The sequence below is a fragment of the Sinocyclocheilus anshuiensis genome, unplaced genomic scaffold (assembly GCF_001515605.1).
Source record: "Sinocyclocheilus anshuiensis isolate Anshui unplaced genomic scaffold, SAMN03320099.WGS_v1.1 scaffold1371, whole genome shotgun sequence".
NCBI lineage: Eukaryota > Metazoa > Chordata > Actinopteri > Cypriniformes > Cyprinidae > Sinocyclocheilus > Sinocyclocheilus anshuiensis.
The window spans coordinates 371872-379322 of record NW_015539833.1 but is presented as its reverse complement, the minus strand read 5'-3'; the positions used below and the strand labels follow the sequence as shown (position 1 = coordinate 379322).

Here is a 7451-nt window from a genome sequence, read left to right as displayed (position 1 = left end):
GCGTGGGCGTCGGGGGGGGGGGGATCAATCAAAATATCAGTTCATATTTCAGAAATCACGCCAAGAAAGCACACTTATTTGCATTTTCTGCATTTTAGGGAGAAAATCTTGAGTTTAAACAAGGTGAAACATGTTAAACAGAGAGGGCAGAGAATACTAGACTCTTTTAGCAGCTGAAAGCTAATAAAATTAACCAAAATACTGAATAAACTAACACACAAGTGGCAATGCATTTGCCAAATCTCTGATATTCTGGTATCTAAATATTGCTCAGGTCCCTCGTTTAGTGTGAGTCTATGGGAGTTGTTTCGCAAATTTTACCATCAACCAGAAAAAAATGAAACATCTGGTCAATAAAAAAACCTCTTCTCAATGATTCTAGGTATCATTCATGCCCTTTCTACAAATGATAGAGCTTTGCTCAAATGTCATCCTGGGATTTTTAAGAAAACTATTCGATGACATTTTTTGGAACTGATTCATTTCGGTGAACCTACTGTGTTTTGCCACACTAAACCACTAGTTGTTGGAAAAATAGGAAATAAATAATGGACAACTACTGTTATGCTTCTAAATTCACAAATTTGTTTGTTAAAAAAAAGTAATATTTAAAAAGTAAAATATAAATGTGATGTTTAGTATAATTTATATACTATTGTAGTATTTATTCATATTTTGAATTAGCTTTTTATGTTTTTTTATTTTATTTATTTATTTCTATTTAGTGATAGAATAATAATTTATTTTCATTTCATTTTTTTTTTTTTTTTCATTTTAGTATTTGAACTTTTTTATTTTAGTTAGTTGCCAAGGAAACATTTTCGGTAATTTTTTTACATTTTATTTTAATAGTTTTATTTAACAATAACAACACTTAAAAAATAAATGAATTACTAGCTACTAATTACATCTCCAAGAGTGTAATTAGTAACTTTACTATTACACTCTCTAAAGTATGGCATTACTTCTCACAAATCACCTTCTAAATCCTGTATAAACCTCGACCGGCTGAATAATACAAAGATAGACATGAAAAAGCTCTTTATTTCAAATATATATATATATATATATATATATAAATTTGCATAAATAATTATTGAACTTACCAAAGTATTTAAAGGGAGAGGGTTACACTAAAAACATACATTTTAGCATTAAATGTCACATTTTAATGTTAAATCCACTATTTTTATATAGAATTGTTCTACAGTCTATACAGTATTTAATTAAATTACATCAGAAGTAACTGTAATTAGATTACAGAGGGGTAATCCCTTACTTTACTTTTTCAAAGGAAAAGTAATTAAGTTACAGTAATTAATTACTTAGTAATGCATTCACCCAACACTGATCACTACTTAATTACTCCCCGAAACTGCTATATGATATGAAAACATATTGATATGAGTTTTATTTGGATACGTGAACTTCATTTAGAGCTCCTAAGAATTCAATCTCTGACTGCTTTCATTTGAAACCGTGACATACTTACTGATGTCGCAATTCTGGCCCATCCAACCAGGGAGGCACTCGCAAAAGTATCCGCCAATCAGATTCCAGCAGGAGTGGGCATTGACGCACGGGCTTTCCTCGCATTCATTAGCATCTGAGCCAAAAACGACAAAAGAAATCAGCACGAGCGCAGTCTAAATTACAATCAGACTGATAGGCATGCAGCCAAACGTCCCTGAGGAATTTGTGCGTGTGTGTTAATGGACTGTAAATGCGCTCTCGTATGAATCAGCGGCGGGGGTCTCATGGTGGTCTGGTACTTAAATTCTTCCAAGGCTGATTCGGTTACCACGGTAAATTGAATTTTAGAACAAACACACCCTGACTCAAAGAAAGAGAGGGAGCAGAGGCACACACACACACACCAATGAGACAGGTCTTGCCGGTCCACTGCGCAGGGCAGATGCATTTAAAACCGTCCACCAGGTCCACGCACACGCCGCTGTGATTGCACGGGTTCGGACTGCAGTCATCTTCATCTGAGGAAGAGCAGGACACACAGAGGAAATTTGCATCATAGTTTAAGAGACTTCTGAAGTTCAGAGTTTTGTTTCAGTTAAGTATCAAATAAAAGGGAAACAAATGTTTATGTAAGAAAACAGCTATAAAACTTGATTTTCACTTTTTCTGAAGAAACACAAGTGGTCCTTGATTACGCAAAAGTCACTGCAGTGATACTGGCGTATTTTAAAGGGTTCAAATGGTGTTGCTGTGCCGTTGCTAAGGTGTTCAGAGTGGTTTTTAATGCGCTTGCTTTGTTATTCTGGGTTATAGTAATATATTAGAATGATTTCTGAAGGATCATGTGACACTGAAGACTGAAGTAATGATGCTGAAAATTCAGCTTTGTTATCACAGGAATAAATTACATTTGAAAATCTATTCAAACAGAAAACAGTCATTTCATATGGTAATAACAGTTCACAACATTTCTGTTTTAACTGTTTTTTTAATCAAATAAATGCAGCTATGGTGAGAATAAGAGACTTCTTTCAAAACTATTTAAAAATCATATGACAAGAACTGTATAAATAACAACAACAATAATAAACTGTTATCATAATTCTAATTCATTAATTCTAATAATAATAAATTGTTATTATTAATAATGTTGACACTTGTTGTTAATGATATTTAATACTTAATATACATTTCTTAATACTAACTCATATTAATATATTTTCTTAATTTATACTCATTTTACAGTGGAATAATAGTGACTATTTTGAACATTATTATTTACTCATTATTAATAAGTATTTTCTTAGTTAATCTTGTTTAAAAGCAAAAATGTCTAAACATCCTTAAAACAAGATTAATTTATTTTAAAAGCAACACTGTGTAAGATGTATTTTCATAGCATATATCTTGATATTTACTTGTCTTCCCTACTGGCAAAAAGTTTTTTTTCTCTCTTAAGCATAAATCCAACAAAATTTTGAGGTTCATACAAAAACAATGTCACCCACCCCTGGTAAGGATATTTTACTTTCTTGTAGATTAAGGTACAAATATCCTGATTTTTTTTTTTTTAATTATTTGTATTAGTCGGTTATTCTAATGCACATAAACATACAGATACAGTCTCAGCTATACAATGGAAAACAATAAGAAGCATACAATCAGGTAGAAAACTTAATACAGTCGGGCTAGAGGCTAAATATGCACCATAGAATAGAAGATCAAGAGAGGTTGTTAATGTAGCACCAGAGAGGTGTCCATATCTGCCAAAAATCATTAGACTTTTGATGTATATCAAAGATGAGTTTCTCAAGTGGAAGTAACGTAGATATTTGAGACAACCACATTTTAAAAGAGGGTACTTGAGGAGATGACCACAGTAACAATATACATTTCTTTGCCAGATAAACCAAAATTAGAAACAGTTGTTTGGTGTGGAAGTCAACCACAGTCTCCACTCCACTGTATAACAAATACAATTCCAGAGAAAAACAAAATTTCAACTTAAAAAGACTTTGTAAAAAATTATGTACTTTAGTCCAAAAAGAAAAGATTTTGTCACAATACCAGAAGCAGTGAAGGAAATATCCTGAATTTTTAATGTGATGACATGCAATTGCTAGGTTATTCTGGGTGGTTGCTTTCTGGGCCGAGTCAAAGAGTGACATTATTCTATATATGGCTCAGTTCTTTCCTTCAAAGTCAGTTTGACGTACGAAAAATTGAAAGGCAGATCTGAGCAGTTTGAGACATTGCAGAGATGGCTTACTGATGTTGCAGGATGGCCCGGTCCAGCCCGGCGCACACTGACACTCAAAGCCCTGACTGGACTCCACACAACTGCCTCCATTCAGACACGGCTCAGACAGACAGGCGTTATCTGCTGCAGAGAGCCAGAGAGAGAGATGTTATAATGTAGTATAATGTAACTCACACACAATCAAAGCAAAACTGAGACAGAACAGCATTTTCTGAAGGAATGCACAAAATACACAGACATTTTACCCCAAAATAAAACACATGGACCACACATTTGCCAAACAATGACAAACTCCCTTTCTATTCTAGCAGCACTGTATGCCTCTGCTTGTTTCATGTCATCTTATGACTCTACGGTCTCTTCCCACTCACATAATAAAATAATTACAATTCAAATCAAAATTTCATGTCTATTTATTTAACCAGTTAGTTAGTTAGTAGCCACTTCATGTCAGGCAGTGTTATTGTTAATGAAAACCATTGATAATAGGTTTTGTTAATTGAAAAATAAAATAAAATAAAATACTAAAATAAAATAAAATAAAATTTTGCCTTGGCAAGTTAAGCTTACATAAGTACTAAAATTACTCAAATTAAAACTGAAAACTGAAAATAAACCTAAAAATAAAAAATATAGAAATATATAATTATAAAAAAAACAAATGAAAAGGACAAAAAAAAATACTGAAACTTTACCGCTGACTGTACATTATGACTAAATTTAAAAGTATAACTTTGCTAATCTTTATTTATTCATTTATTTTTAATTTTCTTATTTTATATTTGTTTACTCCATTTATGCGGTTTCCATTTCCCTTTTTTCTTTTTTTACTTATTTTACAACGCTGTGGAAACACAGATGTACAGTTGCAGCAACAAACTGACATTTCACTAACATCTGCCACAAAAAAATAAATATTAAATAAAATAAAAATCTTTTACAGTTTTCTAATGTAATTATATGAAAGTCCTCTGTGTCTGGAAAGCTTTATTGAAAACTGTGCTTTTCCCCAATTCAGAAATCATGGGACATTCTGTAAAGCTTCTCAGACCGAGCAATGGTAAGCAGGCAGAGTTTAACAAAGGGTCAACTGAATGCGAACCAAGAGAGAGAATAATCAGTATGAGGTTTGTTGCATCAAATCACATTGTCTTTTATTGTTCACAGACAGTCAGGCAGGATCATGTCTTGGTTTTCCCCCTTTCAATCTCCCAGTCCCTCCCTCTCTTCGCTCTATCGCTCTTTATCAGATCAGTCAGTGGACGGGAAAGCCCCTTTGGCCTTTCTCAAACCAAACAGAGACCACCAACAAAAACAGACGAGTGAAGCAAGAGGCTGTGAGCTTTTATTTCCAATAAAACATAACAAGAAAAAGGATCGACGAAAATCGAAGCAAACCAGAACAAAACGAAAACAGAAGAACAAAAAAATCTCTCTATTACTGTGTCCTGGTGAGGTGTGTTTGACAGGAGATACATCATGCCAAAGCAACCCAACCAACAGATCTATTCCAACACACATGTGATAGAGCCTGCACACGATGTGATGCATTATTCTGCACAAATCAAATGAATGCACACTGCACTCTTAGGCTTGGCCAGGACACGGACTGCTTGATTAGTAAGTGTATGTTTGCGTGTGTATCTCTCTGTTCTTACTGCGCATAAAAATCTCCCGTCCAAAGAAAGACAGATGACAGAATCCAGGAGAAATATGGACAAGCAGGATCCAGAATCAACCCTCACCAAGTGCCAAATGGGAGTAAAAATTGGCTTTGGAGAGTAAATAAAATTTAGTTTCTTGCCAGTTGGCCGGTATGAACTGCAACATGATACATGGCTTAATTTGACGACTCGCTGATAAGTAACGTGAGCGAAACATGCAAACCGCGCACTCAAGAAGCATCTGTTGAACAACTTTTTATCCTCTTTGGAAAAATCAAATCAATCAGAATTTTATGCAGCCTTGGTGAGTATAAGAGACTTATTCCAAAAACTTACCAATCCCAACTGTAGTGTAACAGTAGTGTAATAAATATGGAGAAATCATTATGCATCCTCAGGTTTTTGTGATTCATAAAACTCAGAATGAAACTGAACTTATGTCACAAAGTTCAATCAGGAGTCGGCGCCACTCCCATTCCTCCTCCTCCTGCCCATGACATAATTTCCTCTTTTTTTACAGTATGTTTACGGTGGACATCAGCCATGTGAGGTGTGTATGTGTGTGACCCACCTCTCTCACAGTTCTGTCCCGAGTAGCCATCAGGACAGGCGCAGTGGTATTTGTCTGGTCCCGTGTTACTGCAGGTGCCGCCATTCAGACAGGGCTGCTGTGTGCCACAGGTGTTCAAGTCTAAATAAAACAAAACATTTCAACAACTGACCCAAGCTGAAGAATAGAATAGAATAGAATAGAATAGAATAGAATAGGACACCTTTGTCACAGAGCTGCCCTCCCCAGTTGGTGTCACACAGGCACTGCCAGGGTTCGACACATGTGCCGTGCACACAACCGGGATGGGGGATACACTGGTCACAGTACTCGCCCTGCCAGCCGTACAGACACCTGTGAAGGGCAGAACATCGCCTCTGAATATACTGAACCACATGCACTTTTTGAAACATGAAATCACTGACAATATGACACTGCTGCAATACCTAGTGAGCTGCTTACCTAGATAGGATACATTAGGCATAATGTGTTCACTCACTCACAATGCAAAGGCTGCTACTGAGGTTACGCGGCAACCTTATGCTGCTTTTTAAGGCACTTCGTTGGGCCAAAATAAATGATTTATTTTGCCGATAAGGCAATCTTATAATGCATTGTACAGTAAACAAATCATACACAAATGTTGAATATAAACAGTTATATTTTATTAACTACTGAACAATATCAGTAAACATAGTTCAATCTTATAAACATTCGCAATCAAAAGACTATATTATTGAACATTTGTGCAGTTTATTACTTATTTCAGTATTATGTCATTATGTCAACATGCTTAAATTTAAACTATTCAAAATAAAAGCTTGATGGTTTAACATTTGGAAATTAAAAAGAAATTAAGACAAAAATTTATTTGGTATTTTTACAGTTTTACTGTTAAATAAAATTATTATTATTTTCATTATTATTAATAAATAATAGGGTTAGGTTTAGGGTTAATAATATATTTAAAAATGTGGCTACATTTTGCAGCACTACAAAAATGCACAGAAAACCTCTTTAGAAAAAAAGCTCTTTAAAGAAAAAAAATAATAATTTTAAACTACAATTGCAATTATCAAAAAAAAAAAATAAAACATTTTAAAATTTAAATTTTGCAGTCCTAGTTATGAGATTCTATATGTTGTCACCGTAGTGTTCCAAATCAGTCACTTAATAGTAGGCCAGTGCAGAAAATGGGGTTTCATTTGAGTTTACTTATGAGGCTCTAGGATTTTTATTTGGCATGCTACCTTAGAAGGGAGCTGCCCATTTAGCCAGAAGTCAGCTCACTTGATTTTGGAAAAGAGTCATTAAATCCATTATCCGTATAATAAATGCTATGTGTTACCTGCACTCTCCAGGCACTTTACAGGAGCCATGCTCGGTGCTACAGCCCTGCTTACAGATGGCTAAGAAAACAAGACAGAAAGAGGGATATGGTTACTGCTATCAGCTCCATCTGTGTGATCTCAGCAGTTCTCTATCATCACGCCATTCCAGCCGC

General features: G+C 34.7%; 1 pseudogene; it reads right to left on the bottom strand.

Annotated features, from left to right (window-relative positions):
• Window positions 1-7451, bottom strand: part of LOC107684261 (protein jagged-1a-like) — a 28176-nt pseudogene that overhangs the window by 11982 nt on the left and 8743 nt on the right.